Source organism: Schistocerca gregaria, chromosome 4, assembly GCF_023897955.1.
Source record: "Schistocerca gregaria isolate iqSchGreg1 chromosome 4, iqSchGreg1.2, whole genome shotgun sequence".
In the NCBI taxonomy this organism is placed as follows: domain Eukaryota; kingdom Metazoa; phylum Arthropoda; class Insecta; order Orthoptera; family Acrididae; genus Schistocerca; species Schistocerca gregaria.
This window is the reverse complement of record NC_064923.1, coordinates 76,017,354-76,038,753: the sequence shown is the minus strand read 5'-3', so window position 1 is coordinate 76,038,753 and position 21,400 is coordinate 76,017,354. Positions and strand designations below refer to the sequence as shown.

The window sequence follows — 21,400 nt, the reverse complement described above, 5'->3', positions numbered from 1 at the left end:
ACACAAGCCGAGCCGAATTTATGTGGTTGATTGGTTGTGAGAATGTTGAGCGTTGTTATTACTACAAGCGAAATCCATAGATTCAGACTACCAGAGAGCAAATAAACGACAGGTAAGAGAAATTACGTATTATCTTCTCGGAGCAACCAAGAAAATGGAATTTTGACAGAAAGCTACGCTACTAAGGGCCAGTTGTACAGTCCGCTTCAGTTTTCGAAATAGAGCGGAAAAGGCGTTGTATGAAGACAGTGTCTAACCAGGGAATAAACGCGGAATAACTAAACCGGCGATTCTGGTACGGTTAATGAAGTTAACCAGAGAATCAGTTTTCACAATGGCTGGAGTAGTTACAGAATTAGTGATGACAAGATTGTTTGTTAGAACGAGGAAGGAGAAGAAACGGGGCCATCAAACAAATTATATAGAGTAAAATGACTATTCTAAATGTATATAAAATACTACTACTTTCCGATATAATTCATGAATTAGAAATATCAGTCGTATTACTTATGTAAATGAAATACAGTCTCACTTATTTGGTGGGTGTTAAAATTGCTGCAATATTAGAAGGGCCTATTTCACTTCATCTAACTGACAGTGACAAAATAGACGTAATCAAATCGAGAAGCCACACCAGTCTTGGGTAATTTTAGTATTAGCAACTTTCTTAGTATTAGACACCAAAATTTTGATTTTTCGTGTAGCAAAAAGTTTGATGAACGTTGATAAGGTAATATTCTTTCGCATAAAGGAAATCATGCCGTGTAAAGCTGTAGCAAGATTAGAGAGGAAAAAAATGCTGGGAGCTAAGGATCGAAGAAATGAGCTCTGTCTAGCTTGTCTCTTGTCTTCACTCGTTTTGCATTTCGTCATTTAATTTTATGTCACACAAAAGAGAAAGTTATTAGCTAATAGGCAATAAAGATTGCAAATTTTCTGAAGTATTCTTATTCTCCCGGTTACAAATAATCCCAACCAGTATTAATTGTGAGTTTTTCTAAGGGAGTAGGACGCCAAACTGTCCGACTGGGAGCAGAACAGGCACCTCAGAACATTTTAATTTCCACTGTCCTGAATATAGGTTTGATGGATTCCATTACAAAATACAGGCGTTTGAATTCCACAGCGATGAATACAGTGACGTGCGATAGAAGAATGCTGTGTGAAGAGACATGGCACTACACTTACACAGTTAAGACCAAAGTCTTACATTTCCTGGAACATATGTTTCATATATCAAACTATTCAGATACACGTGCGCTACAAAATGAACGTTTTTGAAAAATCAATTTTTTTTTAAAATTTCGCGTTTTATCACAAGCGCTCGAGGGAAAGGGGGGGGGGGCGCCACTATCAAGTTTTTGCCCCGTTTCAGAAATATCGTGGATGCGGGGCTGGTTGGAGGTTGCGGGCGTACGTTGCTATGGACCACTGACAGGCAGAACACCGCCTGCTAGAGGTACGCTGTTTCCATTCCAGTGGGCAGAACTAGAAGCCTCCCTGAGTGCAGTCAGATTGCTACATGCGATTCAGTATTAGTATTGGAACAGTTACAATTCTTATCTCGTCTCGCGCCTCAAAGTGACGCTGGCGACCTTTGCTAAGACAGTTTTGTGAAGAGTGGTAGCGCTGTGAATTATTCACAGTTCCCTGTCTAGTGCTTCTTAGTTAATCAACGGATCAATCTGTCGAGTAATGTTCCTCGAACTCCGGACAGCGCGAAGAGTGAGTAAATTCTGGTCATGGATGGAACTGAGGCTTTCCGCGACGCCACTAGTGCTCGAGTACGAACGTTTCGGAAACATTGCCCAACGTCCACTTCCTTACAATTTCCACTTGCTCACAACATGGCCCCACATAAATGCAGTAAACTGCACCGATTACTTCCTTCGCCGACACCCTAGTATATGTACAACTAACAGAGCACGATGAAAGAAAATGTACCAGCCTGTCAGCCATTCATGTGCGCTTGCTTCCAATATCGGTTCGTGCCTCCCTCCCCTTCTTTTTCGCTCGTACAGCCATCTCAGCACTGGAAACGTTACACAACAGTTTGTATTTACAGTTCAGAATATACATTAGTATATCCTGGTATGAAGTCACATAAGCTTAACAAAGGACAGATTCCGACATAAAACATTTTCCGTCCACAGTATACTGAAACGAGTAGTATCTAGGTGACCTTTATCGACCGCCGGCCGCGGTGGTCTCGCGGTTCTAGGCGCGCAGTCTGGAACCGTGCGACTGCTACGGTCGCAGGTTCGAATCCTGCCTCGGGCATGGATGTGTGTGATGTCCTTAGGTTAGTTAGGTTTAAGTAGTTCTAGGTTCTAGGCGACTGATGACCACAGATGTTAAGTGGTACAGTGCTCAGAGCCACCTTTATCGACCACTGTTATCGTCCATTTCAAGTATGGTGACTCATTAAATCATTAGAATTGTTGATTGCTCACTCTCCCAAAGTGTAATCACCGCTCAAAACGGGAATGTCCTGCAAGTGAAAGAAGCTGAAGGCAAGGGTTTCGCCTCACCTTTCCGCTGGTTATTTATAGAAAATGTCGTGGCCTGTGAAGTTCAAGGTAATCCGTGATAAAGCATTGGTATCTCGAAATATCTGATTGGTTAGCTTAAGAAAGACGTACGGTTACATATGAATTTAATTCATTCCGTATGTAATTCTGCGTCATGATATGCGCCACCTCAAAGTCCTTTTTGGTGGCGTGTCAGCGCAAAAGCTTCTCGGTTTTCAAGACTCACCACTCTGAATAAAGTTAACGATCTTTACACTGTTGTCTCTGCCACCATCAGGAATAAAAATTTTCCACAGGAGGACCGAAATTACGCGCTAGCATGAGCTCGTGCGGAGGAAACGCACAACATAGCAACAAAGGAGGCTTGAGAAGTCGGCCGTGGGTGAAAACCGCTAGCAGACCATCACCTGCAGAACGAACACGAAATACATTCTGAGAGTGTGAGGATTTTGCATGATGTTCCTTTATACTGAGAGTTCGCAATGAACAATGTTATCGGAATAGGATTAAACTTAAACGATTCTAGCAGGAGGCAGCGGATGGGATGGGTTTTGGAAACAGCGGAAACAAAGACAGATTCTTACAGAGAGGAGGGTCAGCACTTTTAAACGTAGTCCCAGTCTCTCGCGCCATATGACGTCACTCGGTCTCACGGCGAGCCGGAAGCTTCTGTCCAACTCGCCTTCCCGGGCATGCGTCATTCCAGCCCTTTCCAGGAAGCCAGATGGTATTGCCTCGCGCACACGACGTGAATATTAACCAAGTGGAGAAACGTGAGGAGCTGATTCTTGGCAGCAAAAGAAAGTAAAAAGTTCGTACTAACATACAGGGTGACAATTATTGGACTATATGAAATAAAATCGTGATAACTTCTGAACGGTTCGCGTTAGGACATTCAAACTGCACGTTTGGCCGCAGGGCATGATAGGAATTAGTATGCGAATGCAACGTTTGGTTTAGCGACGAAGCTCACTTTCATTTGGATCGGTTCGCCAATAAGCAAAATTGGCGCATTTGGGGAACTGAGAATCCGCATTTCGCGATCGAGAAGTCTCTTCACCCTCAGCGTAGACTGTGTGGTGTGCAATGTCCAGTCACGGAATAATCAGTCGATATTCCTTGATGACACGGTGACAACCGAACGGTACGTGAAGCTTTTGGAAGATGACTTCATTCCCATTATCCAGTAACCCTGATTTCGACAAGATGTGGTTTATGCAAGACGGATCTCGACCCCATCGAAGCAGGAGAGTGTTTGATATCCTGCAGGAGCACATTGGAGACCGCATCCTGGCTCTGGGGTACCCAGAGGCCACTGGCATGGGCCTCTTATTCTCTCCGTCTTATTCTCCAGATCTGAACACATGCGACTCCTTTTTGCGGGGCTATATCAAAAACAAAGTGTACAGCAATAACCCCAAACCGTTGCTGAGCTGAAAACAGCCATTCAGGAGGTCATCGACAGCATCGATGTTTCGACACTTCAGCGAGTCATGCAGAATTTCGCTATTCGTGTGCGCCACATGGTCGCCAGTGGTGACAGGCATATGGTACATGTCATAGCCTAAATCCTAATACCTGTAGTGACGTTTACATGTTGAATGAAGTGTGTACACGCCGCATTTTGTAACTAATTTACGTTTTTTTCATATAGTTCAATAATTTTCTCTGTATATACGCGAAAATAACTGAATCTACAGAAAGGAATTAGTATTGTATTATATTGTATGTTAAACGGAGACCTAGAAACGACGGAGAGGCTCCGTCCCCGCCGCAGCCGCAGTGGTCCAAAACCCCACGACGACTACCGCAGTCCACTTCACCCTTCTGCCGCCCCACACCGAACCCAGGGTTATTGTGCGGTTCGGCCCCCGGTGGAACCCCCAGGGAACGTATCACACCAGACGAGTGTAACCCCTATATTTCCGAGGTAGAGTAATGCTGGTGTACGCGTACGTGGAGAACTTGTTTGCAAAGCAGTCGCCGTCATAGTGTAACTGAGGCGGAATAAGGGGAAGCAACCCGCATTCGCCGAGGCAGATGGAAAACCTCCTAAAAACCATCTACAGACTGGCTGTCTCACCAGACCTCGACACAAATCCGCCGGGCGGAAAGGAATTAGTACTGGTACTTCAGATGACGTCATTTTACTTTCTATGTAGGCCTGCTTGCGTCCCATCTTGTTATCTCCACCCCACGTTGACTGACGTTATGCATTCACAATTGTGTTTCAAATTGCATGTGAATAAGTTTACGCATCATGTTACTCGTGTCATCTTAAACAGCCCTTGCCGCTATTATCATTATCATCAAGATTGGCACAGCGCTACGAGGGCACTGTTATTTTTAAACTGTGTTTATACCGTGGTATGCTACCGAATCTTATATTTGATAATGCCACTTAGACTGAAACTGCAATTTCACGATTTAAAGAATGTCATTTAGTGACAAAACAGCGTTAAGAACTTCTTTGTTCCTTTTACTCCTGAAGTTTTATCCTCTTAACATCCCCCCTATATACGCGGTAACCGCGCTCTATTCCCGGCAGTCAGTAATTTACTCCTGATGACGATGGCGGAGACAGCAGACGCGAATATTTTATGGGAAAAGACGCACATTGAAAACCGAGAAAATTTTATTTAAACATGAAATACCTCAAACACTGAGATCATGGACATTTTGGTCCGGTCGCAGCGACCTTTCGCAGGGAAACCAACGTATTTATATTCGTTTTCATTGTTTCCACGAGGGTCGAGGCTGGTGAGTGACATTGTTGCCAAAGACAGAAAAATAGAAAGAGCGAGGTGTGCCAGGTGTCCGCTCCGAAGACAAGCTGGGAGGCCTCCAGCGTGGTCCCTGTAAGGCAACACACTGCGGATTTCGCATTCCAGAAGCAGCTGGCTGTGAGATTTCACAACGGCCCGTGCTGCTGGAACCGCGCCGCAGAATATGGAGGAGGCGACGAGGGTCTCGGGCGCCGCGCTGTCCCATTCGGGTCGCGTTGCGAGGCGGCGAGTTTCGCTTTCGCCTCGTGTTTGCCGATGAAGCAGTTTTTTCGCCTCTCACTTCTAAAGTTCACCAGGCAAAGTTAGCGTTCTTCTTTGTGACTGTAAACATTGTCCCTAAAGTTCGTCCAATAGAGAGGGGGGGGGGGGACAAAGCGAGTTACTTAATTAATGAACGAGCATACATTTGAGATGCGGTAATTTGTACCTCTGGACGGCGATTTTGTCTTCAGTAAAATGAACCACAATATTGCAATTTCATCATCATTTATTGCTTACATTTATGCATGCTATATGCCAGTATAAAATGTTTGTGAATATGCCAACACATTGTAGATAAATATAACAGAAGTGAAATTTATACTACTGAAACATCACCTTTCAAAAATTAATGAATTACTGTGCTTATAAACCTCTACGTTATTTGATTTACAAACAACTGGAAAAAAACAGAACGTACTCAGACATTATTCTCTTTACTTATTCTGATCAACACTAAACTGACACACAATATTTTTAGCGCAACGCTATCTGACTTTCAGTAATCCCTACAAAAGAATGGCCCTGTCTAACATTACCCCATATCTTTTATAAATCATTTACGTCACAAAAATCTTCGTTACTCCAAACTACTGCAATACGGCGAGTGCCACTACTGCCAGCTAAATAAAAGATTCAAACTACTGAAGGCACTAACTACTGGTAGGCGTAGTTAGCGAATGAAAGATTTTGACAGAGAACAAACAATGTATTTACCTTAATAGTGTTCAAAAGTCAGGCCGTGCGGTCCTAGGCGCTTCAGTCTGGAACCGCGTGACCGCTACGGTCGCAGGTTCGAATCCTGCCTCGGGCATGGATGTGTGTGATGTCCTTAGGTTAGTTAGGTTTAAGTAGTTCTAAGTTCTAGGGGACTGATGACCACAGCTGTTAAGTCCCATAGTGCTCAGAGCCATTTGAACCATTTTTTGTTCAAAAGTCATATATTCATGATATCCAGTATTACAAATTTCCTTTTTCTGACGGACGCACGTCCAGATTGTCCGCTCTCAAATCTCTGCCATCTCTCTCCCCACATCCACCACTGCTGGCGGCTCACCTCCAACTGAGTAACGCTATGCGCTGTTCCCATCCAACTGCCCAACACTACAATAGCGAATATTCCAACCATGCCAACCAGCCACAGACTGCACACAGCAGTCAGTGATTTTCATACAGAGTGCTACGTGGCGTTACCAACGTAAAAAACCTAAACAGGCTACTTACACTACATATGAACTCGACAGAAGTAACAAATCATTAGGATTGTAGCAATGCATAGAATCTCTAGCACTGCAATTGAGTTTGGTGTGCTGCTACTGGGTCTTCTCATCGGAGTAACATATAATTAAACAGATACTGCCTATGCTAATCGCAATCTTCTAAGCGATTAACCGCGAGCCTGATTAGCATTAACAGCCACATGTCTCATTTTATACAACATAGCTGTGTGTTCTTCCCGCGGAAACCGCATTCCCGTATCCATGTTATAAGCTAGCAATTTATTTTGGCGCCAACACGTCTCTTACGCTACCACCACGCGAAAGGAACGGTACTAGCTTTGCTGTGTCCACTGTGTAAACGAAAACCAGTGAACTGCGTCGTCTCCTCCTGTTGTTCTGGTGAAAGGTCCACGTTCAGTACACAGCACAGCGTTCAGCCAGCGCTGTTCCCTATCTGTAGTTATTACAACAAGTGCGTAGCTTATCGGGCGATAAGTGGCTTATCGATGTCCTTCTAGAATCCAGCAAACTGAGTTAACTCCCCGTATCTCTGTTTTCCTATTTCCGTTGTGGCAAGAGATGGACGCCGCGGTGTATGAAAGCTGTTACCGCGGTCCATATGGGCTGTCGGAGGCGTCCGTTATGACACGGTCAGCGTGCAGTCCCATTAAGCGTTGCAAAGCTCTGCACCGCAGTTATAAATGCAAAAGGAAGTGAGGTGAATGCATTGAAATCAAATGAGCGGAGTAGTTGGGATGAAACCAGCGGCGGTGTGATGACGTCAAATGATATCAGTACCAACCACGCAGATAAACTGAACCTACACTGCAGTGAATATGTAGTGACAATTGGAAAAATTGCATCATACGGAAACAGGCACCATCAGAGTTTGTCGGTCACTGAGGCTCAAATAGCTTAGCGGTTCATTGTCTGAATACTTGACCTTGTTGATGTATAAGTCAGCCGGTCGCTCTATTTGGGGATTAAAATATGGACCAGCATTAGTGAGTGTTCCGTTACACATCTATTTCGAGGGCTTAAGAGCATCCCCGTTCATGACCTATCGAGTAATCCCAAGGATGCGCGAAAAAAACATTAAAAAATCAGAAAGTGATAAAAGTTCACGCTGTTACAGCAGAACATTTAATACCAGATAAGTATGTGCGGAGTGGCAGAGTTGTTCTAGGCGCTACAGTCAGGAACCACGTGACCGCAACGGTCGCAGGTTAGAATCCTGCCTCGGGTATGGATGTGTGTGATCTCCTTAGGTTAGTTGCGTTTAAGTAGTTCTAAGTTCTAGGGGAGTGATGACCTCAGAATTTACGTCGCATAGTGCTCAGAGCCATTTTTTGATAAGTATGTGCGATACAGTCTGACCCCACATATAATATTTGATATACCAGACGACGATTTCATGAATGCAGGCGATTTTACAAAATGTGGCAGACACGAGGAGACTATTGATTTCAATAATTGGGTAAGTCAGCTGCCCCACAAGAAAAAAATTGTTATTAGGGGAAATCAGGAGCTGAGTTCTGATGAAACATTTACACATCCTCTGAGACGTAATCCAGGTGGTAGAACATGTCTTTTAGGTTGCAGTGTTGTTGGTAAAATTCGAACATTACGAACTGCTCATATTTACAGGATTTAGAAGTTGTATTTAATGGCTTGGAAGTATACGGTACACCGTGGCAATATGAAGTTTGAAAGTGCGCCTCCAGTGTCCCACTAAGAGGACACTGTTTTTATAAAAATGGAATAAAATACCTGACTCTACAGACATTTTGGTTACGCACAGCCTACCAATTGGTGACGGTAGCCTTTGCTGCAGAAGTGTGCTTGCTCGCTGTGTAGAACCACTGATAGCTATTCAGCAGAGGGTGAAGTCAAAATGCCGTGTTTCTGGGGCCGTCCATGACGCTTATTGAATTAAATCAACTGGAAAAATTATTTACGCCAGTGTATTAAAGTGCGACGTAAATCACCTTCTCAGAAACCTGCCAATTGCATCTGATGTATATGTACCACTGTGTACTGTGTATACACCTGTTGAGGCGACCGCTCTTGAAACGCGAGGAATCTGGGCTCGAGCACGGGTCGCTACATACTCCAATACAAAACCTACCAAAATTAATTTATTGTTCGCCACAATCGCAACAATGTCATTACAAAATGGTCGGTTCTGGCCGTCTCATGCCATTCTAATCCTCAGATGATAAGACAGACATCGCGGTCCAATCCCCATTCGCAGTGGTGTGTGAGAACCACGGTATCTTCCTTATCGTGTGAGGATTAGAGTGGCATGAGACGGCCAGAACCGACCATTGCGTAATGACATTGTTGTGGCTGTGGCGAACAATAAGTTATTTTCAAAACACACATTCACTGGCGTCTCCAGAACGACTGAAACAACAAAACCTTTCGTCCTGTGTTCGCTTTGTTTTCAACTACACGCATGTTCATTTTATGCGACGCTTCGGTATAAATGCAGAAAACATGGGGTGCTGCGGAATAGAATCTTACTGGCAGAATGCGCTTGCTGCGTCGGGGCTCAACCCCAGACCCTCACACGGCGTCTGCCACGCCTTCCAGCTACAGTGTACCAGGAGCGGGTCACTTGGATTTAGTTTTTCCGTGGATTTTCTAAATAGTTTTAAACGAGAACAGGGGCGGTTCCTTCGAAAGCGTTCAGACCATTTATTTCGCTCTCTTTCCCTATCCGAGATTGTGGTCTAAAGGTACAACGTTCCCGAATCCCTTCCTTCCTTCCTTCCTTCCTTCCTTCCTTCCTCCCTTTAGTCTTTATACATTGTGCTACATGAGAAGTGTAACAATTCTCCAAATCCTTGATGTGACAAGAAAAATATCTTTTTCAGAAGCACATGTTATCGTACACCACGAACTCATTCAGTAAACCGTAAAAGTTTCTGTTATACTACTGCTGTTCGCTGTACCATCTCATCACTTTCGAGTGTTCCTTCGGACTCTGAGACTGAGATAGAAGTCGTTTACAGACCCGCATTGTATCCCTTTCCAAGATCAATGTCGGACATTTTGTGGTTGTCGTATCTTACAAGCATTCGGGGCTAACACTAAGAAGCGACATGAAACGGGTAGAATACTGAAATCAGTATTAGGGTAGGCGAGTTAAAGACCTAGATTTGCTAGAGATCTACTGGGAGACTGTAGTGCCGCGCGGAGTGACCGCGCGGTTTGAGGCGCCATGTCACGAACTGCGCGGCCCATCCTGCCGGAGGTTCGAGTCCTCCCTCGGGCAAGGGTGTGTGTGTGTGTTGTTCTTCGCATCAGTTAATTTAAGTAGTGTGTAAGACTAGGGACCGATGACCTCAGCAGTTTGGTCCCCTAGGAACACACACACACACACACACACACACACACACACACACACACACACACACACACACACACACACTTGAAGATTTTTGGAGAGAGTAGTGCATCTATATAGCAAGTCGCATAAAAGGCGCTGCTGCGATCGATGTAGAGTTAAGTAGATTTTGAGAACGAGCGTTCAAGGAGCACTGTTACAAAAATCTGCCGCCGCCACCGTTTATCTCGCATAGGAACAGTGGGAATGGGGCAAGGTACTTCACAGTGCCTACAGAGATGTGTAGGCAGTCGCTTTTCACGCACGCAGTGCGCGAGTAAAGTGAGACAGGAAACGACTGCTATTGGTAGCGTGTAATGTGTAGCCGCTGCCACGCACAGTATGACGGCTTACGGACTATTTATTATATACTCACAGGGGTGCTTAGAAGTAGTCTTCTGGGCAATGCTTCTTTTGCCAGAACACCCACCGAGCGCGAAGGCGCAACGATTAGGACACTGGACTCGCACTCGGGAGGACGACGGCTCAAACCCGCGTCCGGCCATCCTGATTTAAGTTTTCCGTGATTCCCCCATATCGCTTCAGGCAAATGCCGGGATGTTTCCTTTGAAAGGGCACGGCCGACTTCCTTCGCCATCCTTCTCTAATCCGATGGGACCGATGACCTCTGTTTGGTCTCCTCTCCCAAATCAATCAACCAACCAACCAACCAACCGGAAGACCCACCATTCAGTTTGCCGTATTCTTTAATAAGCTCGGATTCATAAATAGATCGCTGAATCGTTGAATTTCAGCTACCAACGATGTTCCAGCCGGGGGCGTTGTTGCTTCACACTGCAGGGATTCTGACAGTCGTGAGTACTATTAATAGGTCTGGTATTATTAGACTTCCATTCAGCCCCTGCGTACCTTCCGAACTTAGGATCCTGTACGACAGTGACTCTCTCTAGAGTAAACATTTACATTTCCTGTGACGGAGAGTTTTCCGTTTGTTCTGAAGTACAGAATGCGCTTGCCACATATGTCTGATAAGACAGTTTTGTCCGTCACTGAACACTTCGATCGCTCGTAGGGACAGCCTTGCGCAAATGCCGTAGGCGACGCCAAACAGGGCGTTCCGTTCCGTTCCGTTCCGTTCCGCGCAGCGCTGTCAGCTGTAAAGGGCGACCGACATGGACGGCACCCTGTGTGTGTGTGTGTGTGTGTGTGTGTGTGTGTGTGTGTGTGTTACTTATTCTGCCACTCACGGCCAGGCGGATCGGTAGCCGGTACTGACTCCACACATGCTGTGTACCAACCACCTATCCACTTACTGTGCGAATTTGAAATGTTCATAGTATATATGGAAATGCATCTGTCTTCCACACAAGTATCTTACTTATTGACAGCAATAAATTCGTCGGCCTTTCGTCTGTGCCCTTTTAGAGACAAATGAGTGAGATACTGAAACAGTGCTCTTCTCCTGAGATGGAGGAAAATATTTAATCGCAAGTACCTGTCACGGTACACCTTACCAGCCCACAAGGAGATACCGTTCCCTGACCCTTTGTACAGACGTGAACCAAGCAATCTTATTACGGTTATTACTCGAGGTCAATTATGCGGGTGTAGGTGAACTGGATGGGTCGTGCCATAATCTTGACATTAGGACTAGATCAAAATGGACTCTATGAATGGAAGTTTTGTGCACCGAAGGTTTATATTTACCTAATCGAACAAATACTTCGCACTAATATCAGAGGAAGAAAAGGGATCACTAGGGTTAATCATCAGATTTCAGTGGTTAAGATAGATAACAATGTAGAAAATGGTACTAGCTGAATATACAACATGGTAAAATGCCTGGCCCCGAGCAGAAATTAGACATCGCATGTACACAGCAAGTCGTTGGAAGTCCCCTGCAGAAATATTGAGCAACGCTTGCATAATTGTAAAGTGTGGTCGGCGCTGGATTTTGTGCACGAGCTGATATTTGGATTATGTACCTTAAATGTTCGATGGACTTCATTTCGGGCGATCTGGGTGGTCAAATCTTTCTTTCGAATTGTCAGAATGTTCTTCAAACAAATAGCGAAAAATTTTGGGCTGGTGAAATGTGCATTATCATCCATTCAAATTCCATCGTTCTTTGGGAACATGAAGCCCATGAAATGCTGCAAACGGAATGAGAAGTTCAACCAGACCAGAGTACGCAATCCATTCCATGTAAGCTCAGCCCACACCATTATGGAGCCACTACCATCTTGCACAGTGCCTTGTCGACGACTTCCGACCTGGCTTCGACGGGTGTGCGACACACTCAAACCCTAACAACCGCTCTTAGCAACTGAAATGGGGACTCACCTGTATTACAGTCCAACCGATATGAACACTAGCGCAGACGATGTCGCGGTATTAGCAAAGGCACCCGCGTCGCCAAATTTCACCGCACTGTCCTAACATACGTACGTCGTGCGTCCCTCATTGATTTCTGCTGTTACTGCTTGTCTGTTAGTACTGACAAATCTACGCCGACGCAGATGCTCTCGGTCGTCAAGTGAAAGCCATCGGCCACTGCGTTGGCCATGGTGAGAGGTAATGTCCGAAATTTGGTATTCCCGACACACGCTTGACACTGGAATACTGAATTCCATGACGATTTCCGAAATGGAGAGTCCCTTGCGTTTGGCTTCCCGTTCAAAGTCTGTTAATTCCCTTATGTACGCGATACTACCGCCATCTGTATACGTGCACATTGCTCTCCCGACTTTTGTTCCCTCATTGTATTGTCATGTTTGAAGTGTGCTACTTGTTTGAAACGACCGGGAGAGCGGTGAACAATGAGCAGCGTAGATGGAACGTGACAGCCCGTAGCCTGTGCAGTAGGCAGGAGCTCTAGACGTACAGTTGCAGGCTGGGGGGCCGGCAGTGAGCACCCTGGCCCATGTCAGGGGCTACTTCTCCTCATTGGCTCATCCATTTCACTGGTGATTGAGCTCTGTGGCTGCAGATTATATAACGATAAGAAATACATCAACCGGACACCTTTTATATGTTTTGATGTAGAATGCAGTCAACGTGATAATGAGGTACTAAGAAAAATTTAAATACGCCAAATGGAGATGGGCGAAAGCCCAAAACGCATATTAGGATAAATAAAAATATGTAAAAAGTGGCTAACTGCTGTATTCCGTAAAGTAACTCTTACTGGTCTTCTGGCTATGTGAACTGTCAGTGGAGACCATCGCCAACGAGGTGATGGACGATGACTACCAGACTTGGACGTTACGTGTTGGCTGCTTCAGAAAACTGATAGAACTGAGGCTGAGAGATCCTACTGGGTCTTACGTAAACACCCGGTCCCGGCAAAGATACGCTGATTAGCACTATTTATAAATTTGGAAAACAGTTGTCTAGTTTCTGACAGGGTCACAAATTCTTGAGCGGGCATTTCTGAAGATGAAGTTAAGACCTTGAAACAAGGCGTAAAACTCAAACAAAACCATTTGTGTATGGTTCCAGTTTGTTCTTTTACACTTTTGTCAATACTATTGTTTAAAAGCGGAGATGCAGTTTCGCCCGTTTTGATTGAAGCAAGCATGTATCAAGTGACAGCATTAGCAAGAAAGCATCTGCTTACTTCCTTATCGATCCAAAGGTAAAGCAGTGACTAGTGTACTCGTCAAGGAAAATCCATGGCGAGGAGAATAATCCGTGAATTTTGTCTATCCTAGGTGAATAGATGTTGGTGTGAAAATAGGATGATGGAGGAACGGATGTGCAAACATAATTTCTAGTCGAAAGATCTGTAGTGTGATAAGTGTGTGGCCTGTTTGTATCTCGAGGCCAGCTATTGGCCTCCACCTAAGGAGAGCTTTCCACCACGCGTGGGGGATGTGCATGGTTTGCGATGGGATCCACACCTACTCCAGGACCAAGTCTAGAAACAACACTCGGAAATTCACTATGATGTGCATACCACAGGGTACTTCTCATTGTATCAGTATTAGGGTTTTTTCGCCGTTCCATTCAATGGTGAGCATAGGAAGTGCGACTGTGTGTCCCCTGCAATTGGCCTTGTACAGGGATTCAGTACAGGGTTGTTCATAAGTGCCTGCAAGGCTTTGTTTGTTGACTGCACGAAAACTACACGAGATACACAAAACACACACACATCACTCCAACTTTTTACATCTCCTTACAGGTACTCAAATGGTCACTGTTTGTGACGTGGGAAACGCCAATACTGTTACATGAGCATTTTTCTGGGATCGCTTACATAACGTATATAAATCCATAATGAAAGGCCAATTTGGTCAGAACATTTAATAAGACATCGAAGAAGATGATAAACTATGCTGCTAGTGATTTTCAGCAAGAGACTAATGTAATCTTACTCTTAGTTCACTCTTGATTCAGATTTGCAAGCTTTATAAAAACGAGAGGTAGTTGGAAGCATTATGGGCAGTGCAGAAGTACACGGGCTGCTGGAGTAGTAAAAGTAGGCTCCCTCGCTCCAAGCCATTTCGTGGAAGGGCATCTGATGAGGGCGCGGGCCAATAGCCAATAGCCAACAGGCCAGACAGTTCTTTGTATTTGCCGCTCCGGGGTGGTCAATCATCGTGGACGAATGCAGATAAGATCTCCTGAGCTGCAGGGGCAACTGCCTCAAAACAGTTTACAATCCTGGAGAATGGGGGAGGAGAAACATTTCAGCAGAAAGCACTATAATGCACAAAAAAAGTTTTTCTCTGTAAAAGCGCCGCACATCACAGTAGACGTCTAGAGAGTGGAATGGGGACCCACAGTTTTGGGCTTTGAAAGCTTGAGATGCCGCTGGCTGTGTTGACTTAAGCCGATATAAGAACCCCAGGAACTGGCTCACATAAAGTCAGAGGACTTCGGCTGTGCCGACAAGAACAGCCTCATTGGTCAAAGAGAAAGATGAACAGAGCGTGAGATGACATTTTCTGAATAAAATGTTAGAAAGCACGTTGCTGGTTAACCGAGGAGGGGTAACACAGAGAAGGGGACTAGCATGTTCTAAGGAGGATTTTGATCAGTTGGAATTTGATAGATCTAAATACCAGCCAATCCGAATACAGTAAGAAAGGTGGATGTGCGAGGTTTCCCTGTAGAAAAAATTCGATCAAAAATCACATAATCTTCATGTACTTTGTCATCAACATCAGCTGCGAAACTGGCAAGAGACGCCGCCTGCCTGCTGCTATCAGAGCTGGTGTACGGACTTCGAGAAAATTCAGTCTGATTTCAACTTAGCCATTGGCAAGGATCGTTGGTGCTGCCAACGGCAGTTTCTGCAGTCAGTCCAGCTTCCACGAACAACACCCTAGACGACTGGTGGGATCGAACAGCAGCTGCGAGATGATTTTTGGGGAAACTAAAGTAATTTTATAACATTTCGATCACTTCAGATTTCACTTTGAAGACTTGCATCTTTAATTTGACGAGTAGTCGGTTTTCAACTCTGACCAAAGGTACAACACATTTCCTTCTGTCGTACCATTGGCCTTTCAATTAACATCATGACAGCCACTGGGCATTTTGTGAATTCTATTATTCGTGTGCATGATTATTAGTGTTTTCCCGACACTTAAGTATGCCAAGGTCTTTAAATAATAGCATTGTCATTATTTGTCAATTATTTATGTTTTACTTTATCGCTATGAATCAAGCTAATGGCAATTCTTTTCTAATTTAGTAGCTGTAGTACTCCTATTTCACTATTTTGAAGGGTGTTCAATTAACATATGTCGGAGACAGGGCCCACTTTAATAGATGAATATAAATTAACAATTTTAGGCCCTTATCACCTCTAGAAATATGATATTCAGAATCTTGTCATATATGTCCCTCCATGTCATTGTTGATTCTTCCTCGCAACTCTTCTAAACGCAGTGGCAATGCAGGCAGGAACACACGGTCTCTGACGTGACACAATAAGAAGAAATCACACGGTGTTAGGTGACGATGGGAACTATTGAAGAAGATAGTTGATGGGAAGCACATCCAGCGCAGTGCTAAGGGAGTTAGGCACTGTACAAATTTGACGGAACACCAGCTTCTTGCAGGATGAAATCTGCACTACCTTGCTGTAACTGTGGCATAAGCCACTTCTGCACGATGTCCAGGTACACGAAAACATTCAGGATTTCTCCGCAAAGAAAAATGGTCCAGAAGCTTCTGAAGAGCACACAGCACAAAAAACGTCAAGTTTAGGTGTATTATGAATGTGTTCCACAATGTCTAGTGGATATTCTGTGACCAAAACATGCACGTTACGATGAGTCATCTTTCCAGGCATATGAAGCGTGATTTTGTTACTGAAAACCAACTTCTGTGAAAAACGGTCCTCCTACAATAGCCGCTACAAGTCATTGCAAAAATTCTCATATCGTCCCGAGCATAGAACGTACGTAACAGCTGCAAGCGGTATTGTTTTATACGCAGACGTTTGTGTAGAATGGATCAGTTGACTGAGGTATCTGCAGTTGTCTGCCCTTACGGGTCGTCCATTTCTTCCGACTCCTGACGAGTGTTTTCCACACGCGTTCTACCTTCTCCACTGACTGTCCTGGCCGGTCTGTTTTCTTCACACAAGTTGCCGGTGTCACGGGATCTGTTGCAGCACTCTTAGGTTGTTTTGCTTGTTGGCGCTTTTACCCATATTTGGTACGAAACCGTTGCTAAACTAGCACAATTGACACAAAATTATCGAATTCAAGGACACAAAACACGGGCATCTCTCCGTTATACGCCATGTTTTCACACGTATTGTCCCTAGCGATGCCATCTGCAACTACAACACGGCGCGTATTACGAATCTAAACCTGGAGAGACGTCTCTCTTTTGTAAAGGCCTCGTCGCTACTACTGTCGAGGCCGAGTTGCCACTGTTGTTACTGTAGGCCGAGTCTGAGAGTTAGTGAAATGACTTCTGATGCAGTTCGTAGCTAAGGCAATTTTCTCCCTGCCACTTTTACACAGCTATGCTCCAGGGGCAGGTAACAGGATAGGAGAACGAAGGTTCTACGACACTCCAACAAATTAGTAGCAAAGTCACACAAATGAGTTAAAAAGGTTTACTTACCTTTGTGGCTTGTGGAATAATGAAATGTGGAACACTACATGCAATACAACACAAAAAGGGCCCTCAGTGGCTAAGTGCAAATAATCGTACGTAAAGTTCACAGTACATAGCACACTCAATTTACAAAAACTGTCTGTTCACCTCTAAGAGTTCACTAAACGATGGTCTCTGTCGAAGTCAGACATAGACGATGATCTGTAACCAGGTGGGCGAGAGCTGCTCTTCTGTCATCCGGTCATTGGCGGATTGTACTCTGCCGGCAATTGGCCGAGGCGAAGTCTGTTTCTTCATATTCAGCGCCACCCTTTGCGCAGGTGGAACTCGCGCAAGTGGCGAGTCACTATGGCATTGGCTCCAGCTCGCATCTCTGGGCCTGTGGTGCTTTTGCCCTGGCTGCTGTCGTGTTCAGACTCATATGTGTTATTTCTCTGTATACCCAGTACTTTTCGCATAGTCAACCTCCGAAATCCCGGATATACTACTGGCCATTAAAATTGCTACACCACGAAGATGTGCTACAGACGCGAAATTTAACCGACAGGAAGAAGATGCTGTGATAAGCAAATGATGAGCATTTCAGAGCATTTACACAAGGTTGGCACCGGTGGCGACACCTACAACGTGCTGACATAAGAAAACTTTCCCATCGATTTGTCATACACAAACAGCAGTTGACCGACGTTGTCTGGTGGAACTTTATTCTGATGCCTCGTGTAACGTGGAGCAATGAGTACCATCGCGTTTCCGACGTTGATAAATGTCGGATTGTAGCCTACCGCGATTGAAGGTTATCGTATCGCGACACTGATGCTCGCGTTGGTCGAGATCCAATGACTGTTAGCAGAATATGGAATCGGTGGGTTCAGGAGGGTAATACGGAACGCCGTTCTGGATCCTAACGGCCTCGTATCACTAGCAGCCGAGATGACAGGCATCTTATCCGCATGTAACGGGTCGTGCAGCCTCGTCTCGATCCCCGAGTCAACAGATGGGGACGTTTGCAAGACAACAACCATCTACACGAACAGTTCGACGACGTTTGCAGCAGCATGGACCAATATTCGTCATCGCCATACTGGGATATCACCCGGCGTGATGGTATGTCTCTGTCACCTCTTGTTCGCGTTGACGGCGCTTTGAACAGTGGACGTTACATTTCAGATGTGTTACGACCCGTGGCTGTACCCTCCATTCGATCCCTGCGAAACCCTATTTCAGCAGGATAATGCACGACCTGTACGGGCCTTTCTGGATACAGAAGCTCCAGATCTCTCAGCAATTGAAAACGTCTGTTCAATGGTGGCCGAGCAACTGGCTCGTCACAATACGCCAGTCACTACTCTTGATGAACTGTGGTATCGTATTGAAGCTGATCCAAGCTCTGTTTGACTCAATGTCCAGTCGTATCAAGGCCGTTATTAGGGCCAGAGGTTGTTGTTCTGGGTACTGATTTCTCAGGATCTATGCACCCAAATTTCGAGAAAATGTAATCACATGTCAGTTATCGTATAATATATTTGTGCTATGAATCCCCGTTTATCATCTGCATTTCTTCTTAGGGTACCAATTTTAATGGCCACTTAATACTGGCTGTGGGAACTTTTTAGTAGGGTTCCGCGGGTTAGTTGGCGTTCAGCTTCGAGTTGCTGCCAAGCTGAAATTTTCAAACTTTCCGTGTCGCCCCCTCCCGCGAGTGAAACAATTCTGTGACCATTCGTGCTGCCCCTCTGCTGCGCTGCCAAGCAGCAGGCCGTTCCTCCGGCGCGCTGCAGTGAGTCCCAGAGGCAGCCAGCCAGCCAGCCAGCTGCATTGCAGAGAGGACGGCCGGAGAGCGGTGAACCGAGGTCCGCAGTGACAGAAAGTGTGCGCCAGACCGAGGAATGCGGGCGCGCTCCGGAGGCTTTTCCGCGAATTTTCTGCGGCTGCCTTAGCGGGACGGGACGGGCCGAGTCGTAATTTTCAGCGGGCCCGGCGCGCCGCCGGGAATCCTAATGCAGAGAGAGGCGCGCGCGGCATTAGCGTGGCAGGCAGGCAGAGAGCCGACTCCGCGCTGTGAGGGCTGCCACTTGTTAGCATGCCGACAGCTCTGCCGCCGTGGGTAGACCGTAAATCCACGGCCACCTCTCTGAATACGAGGACACGCTAACGCACACGTGCACGAGCGCGCACACAAATTCTGAAAACTCCGCACATTTCACCGACGAAGATTCATTCATAAACATGGAACTCGGTGGTGTCGTTGTCGTCTTCATACACAGCCTCTTAGAAGCAAGTTTCCACGCTACTCTACCGTGTGCAAGCTTTTTCATCTCTGCATAACTACTGCAACCTATGTTACAACCAGATGAAATACAATCGTCCAGCCAGCCGGAGTGGCCGTGCTTTTCTAGGCGCTACAGTCTGGAACCGAGCGACCGCTACGGTCGCAGGTTCGAATCCTGCCTCGGGCATGGATGCGTGTGGTGTCGTTAGTTTAGTTAGGTTTAAGTAGTTCTAAGTTTTAGGCGACTGATGGCCTCAGAAGTTACGTCGCATAGTGCCCAGAGCCATTTGAGCCATACAATCGTCCAGCCATAGCTCTAGATTCTTAGATTGTCCGGGGCATGGCTTATCGGAACCACACGAAATACACTGGAGTGATGAAAGTCATCAGTTAGCTCCTAATATCGTGTCGCTCCCTTTTTTGCCTGGAGCAGTGCATAAACTCGACGTGACATGATCTCAACAAGTAGTGGAAGTCCCCCGTAGAAATACAGAGCCAACCTGCCTGTGTAGCCGTCCGTAAGTGAGAAAGTGAAGCCGGCGCGGGATTTTGCACACAATCTGACGTCGATTATGTCCCTTAAGTGTTCGGTGGGATTTATGTCGGGCTCTCTGGGTGGACAAATCATTCGCTCCAAATGTCCAGGACGTTCTTCAAACCAGCCGTGAACAATTGTGACCCAGTGACATGGCGCATTGTCATCCACAAAAATTCCATCGTAGTTTCGGAACATGACATCAAAGAGTGGCTGCAAATGGTCCCAGAGTAGCTGAACACGCAGAGGATTCACTCCATTCCACGTAAGCACGGCCCCCACCATTACGGAGCAACCACCAGTTTGCTCCCTGCCTTGATGACAACAGTGACAACAGAGGTCCACGGCTACGTGGCGTCAGCGCCATGTTCGAACCCTGCCATCAGTCCATACCAAATGGTTCTGATCACCTCACGGTTTTCCAGTCGTCATTGGTACAACCGGTGTGGTCAGGATCGCAGGACAGCCGCTGCAGGACATGTCGTGCTGGTAACAGACTGACTCGCGTCCGTCGTCTACTGCCGCAGCCCATTAACACCAAACTTCGCCGCACTGCCCTAACGGATACGTCCCACATTCATTTCTGCGGTTATTCGAGAGGGTGTTGCTTCACTGTTTGCTCTGATTGGATTGCAGAGTTCCTAGATAACAGAACGCAGCATGTCATCCTCAATGGAGAGAAGTCTTCCGAAGTAAGGGTGATTTCAGGTGTGCCGCAGGGGACTGTCGTAGGACCGTTGCTATTCACAATATACGCTACTCGGCATTAAAATTGCTACACCAAAAAGAAATGCAGATGATAAACGGGTATTCATTGTACGAATATTTTATACTAGAACCGATATGTGATTACATTTCCATGCAATTTGGGTGCATAGCTCCTGAGAAATCAGTACCCAGAACAACCACCTCTGGCCGTAATAACGGCCTTTATAAGCCTTGGCATTCAGTCAAACAGAGCTTGGATGGCGTGTACAGGTACAGCTGCCCATGCAGCTTCAACACGATACCACAGTTCATGAAGAGTAGTGACTGGCGTATTGTGACCAGGCACTTGCTCGGCCACCATTGACCAGATGTTTTCAATTGATAACAGATACGGAGAATGTGCTGGTCAGGGCAGCAGTCGAACATTTTATGTATCCAGAAAGGCCCGTACACGACCTGCAACATGCGGTCGTACATTATTGTGCCGAAATGTAGGGTTTCACAAGGATCGAATGAAGGGTAGAACCACAGGTCGTAACACATCTGAAATGTAACGTCCACTGTTCAAAGTGCCGTCAATGCGAACAAGAGGTGACCGAGACATGTAACCAATGGTAACCCATATCATCACGCCGGGTGATACGCCAGTATGGCGATG

At 45.8% G+C, this 21,400-nt stretch overlaps 1 pseudogene; it reads left to right on the top strand.

Moving 5' to 3' along the window:
* Window positions 1-8,726, top strand: part of LOC126267604 (metallophosphoesterase domain-containing protein 1-like) — an 88,191-nt pseudogene extending 79,465 nt beyond the window's left edge.
* The last annotated feature ends 12,674 nt before the right edge of the window (window positions 8,727-21,400 follow it).